The sequence below is a fragment of the Cervus elaphus genome, chromosome 31 (assembly GCF_910594005.1).
Source record: "Cervus elaphus chromosome 31, mCerEla1.1, whole genome shotgun sequence".
Classification (NCBI taxonomy): Eukaryota; Metazoa; Chordata; class Mammalia; order Artiodactyla; family Cervidae; genus Cervus; species Cervus elaphus.
The window spans coordinates 49,774,337-49,786,806 of NC_057845.1; the positions used below are offsets into that span (position 1 = coordinate 49,774,337).

The 12,470-nt window shown below is 39.5% G+C and overlaps 1 long non-coding RNA gene across 7 annotated transcripts in view; it reads right to left on the reverse strand.

Annotated features, from left to right (window-relative positions):
• LOC122687333 overlaps positions 1-12,470 on the reverse strand; it is a 245,194-nt gene that overhangs the window by 12,953 nt on the left and 219,771 nt on the right. For 6 of the 7 annotated variants that reach the window (XR_006339121.1, XR_006339116.1, XR_006339119.1 and 3 more), the window contains one exon: positions 5,928-6,066. This is a non-coding gene — a long non-coding RNA (uncharacterized LOC122687333). Of the gene's footprint in view, positions 1-5,927; positions 6,067-7,748; positions 12,261-12,470 lie in introns of those variants that run through there. The other variant, XR_006339118.1, reaches the window with a different exon arrangement.

A 12,470-nucleotide genomic window follows, 5' to 3' on the forward strand; every position in this document is an offset into this window, starting at 1 on the left:
GTATATTTTATAATTGACTGACTCAGAAAAATTCTTCGTCATTATCTATTTAAAAATTTCCTCTGCTGTCTCCCTTCTCTTTCTACAATTCCAATTGCATTTATTTTATACCATTTAGTATTGTACCTTAGGTCTTAGGAGAATTACGCTTTTTTTGTTTGTTTGCTTCATGCTCGTCAGTTTGGAAAATTTCCCTTAACCTATCTCCAAATTTACTGGTTTTGTTGTTGCTTTGTTTTGTTTTTTACTGTATTGACTGTACCGATGAATTAATCAAAGGCATTCCTCCCTTCTATAATCATGCCTTTAACTTATTTCATTTCTATTTGGTTATCATAGTTTTCATCTCTCATCTGAAATTTCATATCTATTCACGCATATTGTCCACTTTATCCTCCAAAATCTTAGTCACATTATTCAGAGTAATTTTAAATCCAAAAAATGAGTCATCTGACCTGGTTATGTTGATTGTGTTGTCTCTTGATAGCATATAGTTGGCTTTTTCCGCCTTGCTTCTTTGTTTACCCTGCATTTTAGCTGAAGGTTGAATATCTCACGTAGAAGAGATGACTGTACACAGTGTTTATACCTGGAACCATGTGTGCCTTTTCTCTTCAGATTACAAGACTCTGCATCAGGTTAGTCAGGAATTGAGCTGAGTCTATTTGTTATTATTTTGGTTTCTATGGTTGCCATCAGGGTACCACAAGCTTCAGATTTTCTGGTTTTAACTTGTATAATACTTAGAATGAGGAAGCCTTTTTCAGAGTTTTTTCTCAAGATCTACTCACCTCTCAATTTTAGATTTTTCCTTTATGCCTGGAAATGATCTCTCTTTTCACGTTACCCTTCTGCTGGTATACTGTTAAAGAAGGATGGACAAAGGGGAACAGGGAGTCATTCTCTACTCTGATTTAACTTCATTCTGAGGAAGGCACTGTGATTCCTTAATGATTGGATCTTTTCTGTAGTCATATCCCTTCCCCAAATGTACAGCTCTAACTGGTCTAGACTCAGGGTGTTTTCCTGTTTCTCCCCCACTGGCAGAGGTTATTTCATTCTTTTCTTCACCTAACTGCAATGAATACTCACTTCTGGCTGGAAGGTGACAGTGTCTGTGCCCTTCCCATAGCAACTTACCCTTTTACCCCACAGAGAAGACGAGGGAGAAGATTCTAGGTCAGGCTTTCCATCTTTTCCACAAGAGCAGCTGTTCTCCTCCCCTATACTTTCACCAACACAGAGGCCTTCCCAGGTCTCCCACCCAGCCCTTGGCCTCTCTTATAAGGGCATGGTGAGGTCTATGAAGAAGATCATGCACATATGTGCAATTTCTCCTTGCAGCTACAACTCCCAGGTATTCAATAAACTCATGCTAGTCCAAAGTCAGTTTTAAGTAATTTGTCAGAAATTTTATTTGAATTCTCATGAATAGTTTGTATGGAGTTCAACATTTACCCTAGGGGGTAAAAATTGCTCATATTTTGTTTCTCCTTCCAGGAAAATAGCTTTCTTCAGATTTTGGATAGTTGATTACTCTACAACCTCAGCTCTCTGATAAATTCAAGGACAAGTGTGCAAAGATAATCTCTTTTTTTATTTTAAGGGTAGGAGTGATGGAGTTTCCATCTTTCTACTCTTAAGCAAAAGCTGGATGATCACTTCTTCTCTTTTTTTAACCACTAAAATACACAGTTCCTTGGTATATTGAAGAAATATACTAATTCCTGACACTTTTTATGGCATTAGCTTTTCTTGAAATTAATGTATTACCATAAGAATTAGTCTAATAATGACAAAATTATTTGTGGGAAATAACCTAATGCTTATTGAAATGTTGAGCCCATACCTGTGGATTTACTCTATCAAAATACTTCAGTCTGCTGGTATGTGTGGCTTCTATTACGGACATATATAAACAGATGGCGCAGAAGTGTCAGTTCTCACATCATAAACTCATGGAGTGACAGACAAGCTAATGAAACACATGTCTTTTTTCCCTGATATTAATTGTATCACCATCTGATAAAAGATTTTAAAATTAAGCTTTATAAGATTCTATTTGCCATGGAAAATTATTTATCTGGAAAAAAGTTGTCTTTCAATGAATTTCATCAATTTTAACTATAAATAAAAAAAAAATAAATAAATAAACTAGCAAGTACTCTTAAGTTAATACCAGTTTTTGTCCTAAATAGTAAGTAAGTGACTCATTCAGTTGTATTTCATATTTGGTCTAAATAGTAGCTAGTGGGATTTACCCTATAAATATCAGGTGCATTTAGTTGGAATAAATTGGCTTAGAAAAATTTTTTCTTGAAAATCTTGGAAAATAGAGGGTTTGAGGGGAAATTTGATAAGCCCAGGTCAATTTCCTACCAGATAAAAAGGCATGTTTATAATTAATATGATGGTGATAAAAAGGCTTTTAATTAGATTTCCAACACAAAATGGGAAAAGATAGGTTCAGGGTTTGAAACACAGACGAGTTCAGCCATCTGCTGCCAACTAATTCTTGCCAACATCTGATTTGCAAGTTAAATTATGCCAGCTGATGACATGTGACATTTCTCCCTTCTTTAAATATCTTACTGAAAATGAGTTTGCTGCTCTGCTACTTGGCTAAACACCAAATGCTCTCAAATGCTGAGGTTGGACTTTCAGAAGTCATAACAGATGCCAAAATTTCCTCAGTAAACAAATCTAAATAAAGAAATTTTACTAATCTCATGAGTCGCTCGCATATGTATTATTGTCCTATGACGTGATTTTGAGTTAGATTTGACCTCTGTGATAGTCACATATGGAATTTACAAAATTAAAATTTTCTTCACAGTTTTAGGGTAATGAGGCAAAGGAATCAAGAGTCACTTTTCAAGGTTTTGTTCCATATCTGAGCCAAATGGGAAGATGGCTTAAAGAAGTCAAAAAACTATTTGAATTGACTGCTTCATCTCCAGCACGATGAGTTTATCACCCAATAAGAGCTGAGTCTTAACTTACACTGCAGAAGCCCTCTAAAATTTAAACCATAAAAATACAGCCAAACAATATATTCTTATTCTCTGTGGCCTAAAGTTGAAAAATTCTGTTTCTCTCAAGGTTTTAGGTTTATTAATAGCTATAGTTTGTCCTTCAGAATTATTGATTCAATCTGCCTTGTATTAAGGCCACAAATTTTTCCAAACTTTTCAATTACTTAGCCTCCACAGAAATCTCCATAGATAATTTTAGCATGACTTAGCTAAACCGACCTATGTATGCCAATAACTATAATGGAACTTGTGTATGTGTGTGTGTATTTGAGGAGACATTGGTTTACATATCATAAAAATAAAACCATGGATATAAATTGGTTTTGTGGTAAAGAAGGAGAACATTTATTTCCTGAAGAAAAGCCCAAACCACTGACATATAAGTTCTTGACAGAGAAGATGTGAGTATCCTAGGCCAGCCTAATACAAATTTCTCTACCTGTGATCCACGTGTTCACCTGTAGGCAAAGACTTGACGCGATTACATTGCAAATGATTGAGCCTATTGATTACAGCTTCTGTCCCAGTCGCTTGTACCCACTATAGCAGTGGTGGTTTAGTTGCTAAGTCGTGTCCGACTCTTGTGACCCCATGGACTGGAGCCTGACAGGCTCCTCCGTCAATGGGATTTTCCAGGCAAGAATACTGGAGTGTGTTGCCATTTCCTTCCCCAGGGGAGCTTCCTGACCTGGGTAATGACCCCAGATCTCCTGCACTGCAGGCAGATTCTTAAAGTGAAAGTCACTCAGTTGTGTCTGACTGCTTACAACCCCATGGACTATACAGTCTAGGGGAGTCTCTAGGCCAGAATACTGGAGTGGGTAGCCTTTCCATTCTCGAACCCAGGTTTCCCCTCATTGCAGGTGGATTCTTTACCAGCTGAGCCACCAGGGAAGCCCAAGAAAACTGGAATGGGTAGCCTACCCCTTCTCCAGCAGATCTTCTGGACCCAGGAATTGAACCAGGGTCTCCTGCACTGCAGGTGGATTCTTTACCAACTGAGCTATCAGGGAAGCCCTATACATCCATGAGTTTTCAATCATGACTAACTTATAGCTACCAATGGCAAACTTTCTTCAGAAAAGACTTGGTCTCCTGACATGTTTGCAACATATTTTTCATATTCTCACTGTAGGTTACATCATTACAAAATCAAATTTCAACACCTTTCTCTCATTCTATTCATCTGAGATAAAGCAAAGGCTTCATAGCTTCCCTAAAACAAGGCAACATATCTTAAAAATTCTGTTCCTGTTTGATCACCAGAGGATGTAAAAGCTATGTAATCAACAAATCAGAGGACGTCTCTCATGGTACAGTGGATGAGAATCAGCCTGCTAATTCAGGGAACATGGGTTTGGTTCCCTGTTTCAAAAGATTCTACATGCTGAGGAGCAGCTAAGCCTGTGCACCATCACCGCCCAGGCCGCACTCGAGGGCTTGTGAGCCTCAGTCCTCAGCGCGGCAACTGCTGAAGCCCGCAACCAGAGCCTGCGCTCTATGTTAAGAGACGCGACCACAGTGAGACGCCTGCACCCCCCAACTAGACAGCAGCCCCTGTGATCCTCAACTAGAGGAGGCCCACGCACAGCAACAGAGACCCAGGGCCACCAAAAATAAATAAATAAAAACAAAAACGCTTTAAAAAGAGAGGGAAAAAAGCCACAAATCATTAACACTGTAGGTGAATGAACAGACATAAGCAAAATGCTAGTAGAACATGAACAGGTAATAGTCCGGTTTTCCTGGGAGGCCAAAGGTGGTGCATAGCAATTGAGATTTTAGAGGAAAAAAAAAATGACTGGCAGGAACACTGACCAATCTGAACATAACTTGGTTTAGAGCATCTTGGTCCTGGAGACCCCTGCCTATGTAATCAACCCTTTGATTGCTAAATTGTGGAAAGATGCAGAAGCAGCCAAAGCAATAAGGGATAGGGAAAAACATGAGACAAGTTGCTATATAAATCTGATCCAAAATCATTTTATAATTTATGATTTAACAAATGATATGGCTATTTGTTGTACAATGCTGAATGTCAGTCCTTATCTATAAATTTGCTTCCAACATTCTCAACAGCAGACTTTTCTAATACTTTGGGTTTCAGAAAATGAACCTTCACAGTTCTACAGGATATGCTAAATCCTGAACTCTAGCATCACTCTTCATGCCACCAGTATCAATAAAGCAGAGGAAAACTGTGTACTCACTCAAGGAAGAATGAATGTGGGCTGTGTGTGGGGGCGCATACACGGGTAATGGCAGGTAAAATTTGAGCACCTAGTAGTTCTGAGTGCTTAGATATGAATACCTCAGCCTTACCAGTCCTTGGGCACAGCTATTATAACATTAATAGTAAAGCCTGATTTCCTGTATTTAACTTCCCCCTTTACTTGCGGGTATTCCAACCCCCTATATATTCATCTTAGTATTCTCAGAGTTCCAAGAGTGTCTGTCAAAATGCCCATGGCAGAGCCATGGAGCTCCAGCCCTGCTCTTCCTGTCCTTACTCTCCTACCTTCTTACTGTTCTCTGTACACAAGATTTCTTGAATGCGTCATGGATGCTGCTGCTGCTGTGTGGAGGACACTGCTTTTTAAATCCTATGGTTTCCACTTCTGCTTGACCAGGACTTGAAGGGCCGAATCCTCTCTGTGATTAAGAAGAAATGTTCCACCCCCTCGCCATGTGCAGCACGCTGTCATCAGGGCTACAAGGTATCATTGCTTCTACCCTTCTCAAAACATCGTCAATGTCTGCTTTAACCACTCATTGATAATTAGTGCTCCCACACTCAAAGCAGTTCTGGAAGGCAATGAACTAAATGGCCCAAAACAGGATGTGACTCAGTGTAGACCATCAGTGTCCAACCTTCTGCACTTCAGGACTTACCTCATCAAGGCCAGCTTGAGTCCTTTTCAGGGGTAGACAGGGCTGATGAAGGGATGGTTTTCTTTCTGTGAGATGGTATTATTTGAGGAAGAGCTAACTCTGCAGCTTCCAGGAGCCACTGACATCACATGGAGACAGTCTACAAAGCGAAGGAGAGACAACACAGCATGATTTAGAGTTGTGCCCTGTAACAGGGTAACCACCAGCCATGTGTGGCTTTTTATACTTGAATTCATTAAAACTAAGTCAAAACATTCATTTCCTCAGTTGCGATTAGCCACACTTCAGGTGGCTGAAGCATTCTTTAAATATCTGCATTCCATCCTTTAAATAATCTGCATCCTTAAATTCCATTTTGGTTTAAGCTAAACTAGTGAAAGCTTGTTTAAGTTATACTTCTGACCTTTGAAAAATTTATGAGCAGAAATTAACCCTCAGGCCTATTCCCCAGAGACAGTCAGGAACCATACAACAACCTTCTAACATTTTCCCAATTTCTTCCCATGACCTTTCCTGACAAGACTGAACCTCACCCTCTCCTTTGGAGAAAACACACACACGCCATTAAAAGATCTAAGGGCAGAGATTTGAAAGAGAGTCTTTATTAACAAAAAGAAACAAAGCCAGGCGTTAGAGTGATGAAAACAGATTTTATTCAGTAAATGCTGATAGATAGTAGGAGAAAGAGCTCTGTGACCGGGGGTTTTAAAGGCAAAATGAGGGTGTAGAAAAGGGAAGTGGGCAGGAATTCAAAACCACCAAACATGATTAGTGCAGCCAACTGACTCTGCTGCCTGGCAATTATTAAAGTTAGGATTCTATGCTTCCAAGTCTAGGAGACAGAGACCCTGGCCTTACTATTTATTATATTTCAAAGGAATGGTTCTCAGGTCCTTGAGAAAGATACATCCAAGTTATAGGAGACATATCTATATTTTAAAGGTTCAGAGAGAGGATTCACAATTGCAAGCCTTTCTTAGTAAATGCTCTAAAAAGAGATTTGGTGTTGGCTAGAATAAACAGTCGGAGAAGGCAATGGCACCCCACTCCAGTTACTCTTGCCTAGAAAATTCCATGGACAGAGGAGCCTGGTAGGGTGCAGTCCATGGGGTCACTAAGAGTTGGACACGACTGAGCAACTTCACTTTCACTTTTCACTTTTATGCATTGGAGAAGGAAATGGCAAACCACTCCAGTGTTCTTGCCTGGAGAATCCCAGGGACGGGGGAGCCTGGTAGGCTACCGTCTATGGGGTCGCACAGAGTCGGACACGACTGAAGCAATTTAGCACCAGCAGCAGCAGAGCAAACAGTAAATTCTTCTAACATCCCTGAGTTTTTCCAAATGAGAACTCCAAAGAGGGCTGGTTGTCCCAGGGACACGAGGCCTTAGGCTTCTAGAAGCCATGTTAAAGATTTGGACAAGTCTCTGAGGGCAAGGGTTTAAATGGAGTGTTTGAGGGTTCCTTGTAGATCTCATCACCTAGATTTTTCCAGAATGCATAGCCAAACATAAATTATGTAATTTAACCCACAAAACAATTCTCTGTCATATATCATTATCCCCATTTTACAGATGTGGGAATCAAAGTTCAGAGGAACTTAAATCACTTGTCCAGGTTACATACTAAAAAGGTGAAAAGCATATTGAAACCCAAATTTCTCTGACTAAAGATGGTTTTTTCCTCATATCACCCACAACTTTGTCTCCCTACTGATCTCCTAAGTTTTCATACATGTGTCAGTAACAGCTTTCACAGAAGTGCCCCTGCATTTCAATGACAAAGACTATAAGGCATGAATAGGGAAGAGAAAAACTCACAAAATGCCAGAACCTGGTGATCAACAGGCAGCAGGTATACAGACAGAACGTGTGTGACTCACACCCATTGTATCTTGTCAAATGGTGTGTTCCCAAAGTTGCTGAAGGGGGGAATTTGATTATCTCTGCTTCCCCAGAAGACGGATACATTTGAATTCAGGCTGCTATTGTTCCAGACACAGGCTGACTCTTCCATAGGATTTTAATCAGCAGCAGCATTATGTAGCATATGGGAGCTATTTGGCTGAAAGGAGACCAACTGTCACTGGTACATCCTCCCAACATGAAAGGAAAATAATAATACGGAATAAAAAGACTTTCTTATCTGTGGAACAGCTTCCCTCTAAGAAACTCTGCGGCTTACTGTACTACATCTTCACAACTGCCTATTCAGTGAGTCGGAGAACTACTTGACTATAATCCTGGATGCTCACAGGCTGATTCCACCCACACGTTCATCTCTTTCATAACTCTTTCCCTATCTCCATCTATAAATCCTATCACCTCTTACTTTTAAATCTCTTCTGTTTTCTAATGATTAACCTTTACCCATTCTTCCTCATCTACATGATCCTGACCTTCATTCCTCTTTCTCACTACTAATTTCTTCCTTTACTACTTTTATCTTGTAAAAAAAGCCTAAATGGTAAATCAGGGTTCATATGTAATCAGGACTATAGCTCGATTATAATATCCTGTTATACTACAATGACAGTCAAATGTAGAGGTCACTTCAGTTATTCACTCTCTCAGTTACCAAAACTTTTATTGAATGTGTTTGTTTCAAGATTCAAAGGTAAGTAACACGTGATTGATCCTTTCCTCCATGCATGGAAGACAAACATAAACAGGCAATGACAACACGATGTGAAGCGTCGTCATCTTAGTGAGCCCATTAATGTACAGTAAAAGCAAACGAGATTAGCAGTGTGGTCTCTGTGGTGGCTGGTCCCTAAAGCTTTCAAGTCCAGTTCCAGAGACAGGCTTAGAAACCAAACACCAGGTTTCTTTTTATCCTCTTCTCCCCTCTTTTGACCTTTCTGACATGCCTCAATCCCTACTCACCCAGAAAGGTTATAAAATATATTATCAGGGATTGTTACACATATCTGAGAATGGCATTGACCAAGGTCACCTGTTAATTCAGCGTTTTATGTTAAATAACCTAGGAGTAAACAAACCTCTTGCATATATGTTTTCCTAGAGCAGAAAATGTGAAGAATGAACAACTGATGCTATTTGGAAGCAAAACAAGATTTTGAAATAAATTGTCAGGACCCTCTTGACATCCTGTATTTATCCAAAACGTGAATTCCGAAGTGGTGATCTAGTAAATGTCATTTTCTAGTCCTCAGATAAGAGAGAGATTTTGTAAGATGGCAGAGAGAAGGATGGCTGAAAGAGAAGTGGCCACAAATGACACGCTCCAGTGCTGGGCCACGTCACAAGACGGGATTTCCTTCTTCTGTCTGCAGGCCTAGTCATCCCACAGAAACTTAACTTCTAGGAATGATGCGGGGCGCTTTCTTTACCAAGGTATTGCCATCAAAGTGCTCAAGCTATGAAAAGGACTGCCTGAAGTAATGGGTGCTTGCAAAATAAAGCTTACATTGATTTTGTACAACAGTGGGAATTCAGTAAAAGAATTTTCCTTTAGAAGCAATAAGGAAAAATTAACAAAAACTCTTCCATTAGCATCAAACCCTAGGAACAATCAGGCGACAGAACAATTCTGGGTGTCTCAGATAAGACCTGAAAATGACTCTAATCACTTGGTATTCTAACAGGAGTGACAATGTTGTTGAGGTTCTATGCTGAGTGTAAAAATTTAGTAGAAAATGGGCTCAAGGTAAGACTACAATATAACCCATAAGCTTTTTAGAAGTATATTAAAGAAATAACCTTTTCTTTGCTTCCTCTTTGTACCTAGGACAAAATAGATGCAAGTACGCTATCAAGATGAATTATTTCTTGTCAAACAAAAAGACTATTACATTCAAAAACCATATGCAAGGAACTAATGAAAAAACTGCACAAAGCGTCCCAAATCCAAATAATAACCCCCCAGCAAATTAATTAATCTTGACTTGTACCAATAATACTGCTGCTGCAAAACTGAAACACATTAGGATAGCTGGCTAACTGCTTCAACAAATACCTCCCCCACAAAACAATGGAATTCTCTTTCTTGCTTACAGGAGTGGGATTTAGGGACAAAGAGCTTTGCACCATGAAGTTACTGAAAGACCCTACTCTTTTTAATCTATCGATTCTTTCATTCTCTATCATTTCAAAGTTTTCCACTGTTTTCCTGACACTGTCAGGAGATGATGGAAGAGAGAAAGCATGAAGCCAGTGGTGTAGGAGGTCTTGTGGTCCAGGCATGGAGATAGGAACATCACCTCTGCCCACACTCTGCTAGCCAGAGCTCAGTATTTGAATTTAAGTTAGAAAGGCTGGTAAGTTTCACTTTGACAAATAAATAATAGGCATTGTCAGTTTTTAAGGGGAAAAAATGACAAAGATGAGAGTGGAGAATTATACTGACCATACTAAATAGAAGAGCCAAGAGAAAGAATGAACTAAGACAGAGAAACCGATTAAGAAGCTATTGAAATACTGTGGGCAGGGAATGATGTAGTCGAGACCAAGACAGTAGAGAGAGAATGAAAAGAAATAATCAATATGGGGATATACTGACTGATTTGCTGAGTGGGCAGAAAAAAACAAATGATGAGTCTTCGGGTTTATATGTTTATATAAGTATACATTTTTACATTAGGGTGGTCTTTTAGTTACCTTATGCATGCTATGTCGCATGTTCACTTTTTCCTACAGGAATTAGGAAAATAAAAATCTGATGTGAAGAAATGTAAATCGAATACAGTGTCTGTAAGACGTCAGGAAAAGCTAACATGGGATCAGGGAAAACAAATGAAAGGAATGTTTGGGGATTCTGTATATTACACTGAGGGCTTTGAAGTCAATGTATGACAGCAAATTAAAGGTCAAAGGAGGAAAAATTACTTCAAAACTTACTTCAAAAAATTCAAAAACTTCAAAAATTACTATCAAAACATTTCTTCATATTTTTACATTGCTTTTTGCCACAACTGTCAAACATTCAGTTGCAAATGAAATACTTGAATAAATAATTCAGTTTTTGGATGTGGCAACTGGCTTACATACCGCATTTTTGAAGATTCTGTAACGATGCTATTTTTAGTGCTTAGAAGAGGAACTCTGCACCTGGGGCGCTAACCAATTAATCTGACAAACGATCCAACAGAAATTAGCTTTAATCACATTGTTGGTATGTGTTATGGGATTTAAGTAATGCTCAATAAGTTTAACATACACAATGTAAGATCCATTACTTAGACAAAGAAGGGTGCCACTAACCCCTGGAAAAACAAATACCTACTTTTGAAAGGCTTCCTGTAGCCTTTCTGCTGTGTGTGAGATACGGACATAACACCTGGGCTGGACACACAGTGATCGCATTAGTGGTAACAAAAGCCAGAGTGAGGAGCTGACTGTGACCCGGCATTTCAGTCTCCACACAGGGCAGTCCCTCTTCATGAATCATGTCAGACCCAATTACCAGATAATTCCAAGATCTCCCTGCAGTGGACCAGTCAAGGTAAAAAGAAAGAGACTTGCCTTGGGACCTTCCACACATTTAATTGTTTTTTTAATAGGAAGAAACAAGTCCACACGTAAACCTCAGTCCTTCAATGCAAAGTTTGTAGAGATATGTTCAAGCCTCTATGTTGTCTCTAGGCAACAGGAACATTTTTAATAAAATTTTCATTAATTTCTCAACAGTTATGTACTAATCTACATGTACAAGTACTCTATCAAGATGAATTCCTTTTGTCATACACATTCATAAAGTAGAACTTGAAATGTGTAAGCACACACATTTAATACACCCCCAATCACAGTAATACGCTTGAAGAGCAAAACGGAACAGAACAGACCCTAAACAAGAATATGTAATTTCTATCAAATAACATAGCATCCAATAGTATGTAAGCTACTGTGAACCAAGCACTCTGCACTTACTTTTTCCACATTCAAGTGAGGTTCTAACATTATTCTCAGTTGAGGAAACTGAGGCACAGCTGGGAAAGTAACTTACCAGAAGTGGAAGAGTGAATGTAGGGCTGGGCCGAAAGCAGGGTCTACCTCTTAACCACTGCACCATACTGGAGGTAAAGCACGGAGTACTCACTATCAGAAGTGACGCAGGTGGTCTGTGGTGTGCGTGGCAGGGTGTGGCAGAAAGAAGAGTGCAAGAGATAAAGCAAGGTGATAAACAGAGAGCAGGCCATGAAGAAACTCGGGTTAAAAGAAATTATAAAACTATCATTCCTGATTCCAATAAAATTGGTGAAAGTCATAAGATCTGGATTTGTGTGATATATGCAAAACAGTAAGAAATAAATGCGAAGAGCTGACTCATTTGAAAAGACCCTGATGCTGGGAAAGATTGAGGGCAGGAGAAGAAGGGGATGACAGATGATGAGATGGTTGGATGGCATCACCGACTCAATGGACAGGGGTTTGGGTGAACTCCGGGAGTGGGGACGGACAGGGAGGCCTGACATGCTGCGGTTCATGGGGTCGCGAAGAGTTGGACACAGCTAAGCAACTGAACTGAACTGAAGAAATAAATCAGAGTTGGAGCCTCAGCCAACTGGATCTATTTTCTGTCTT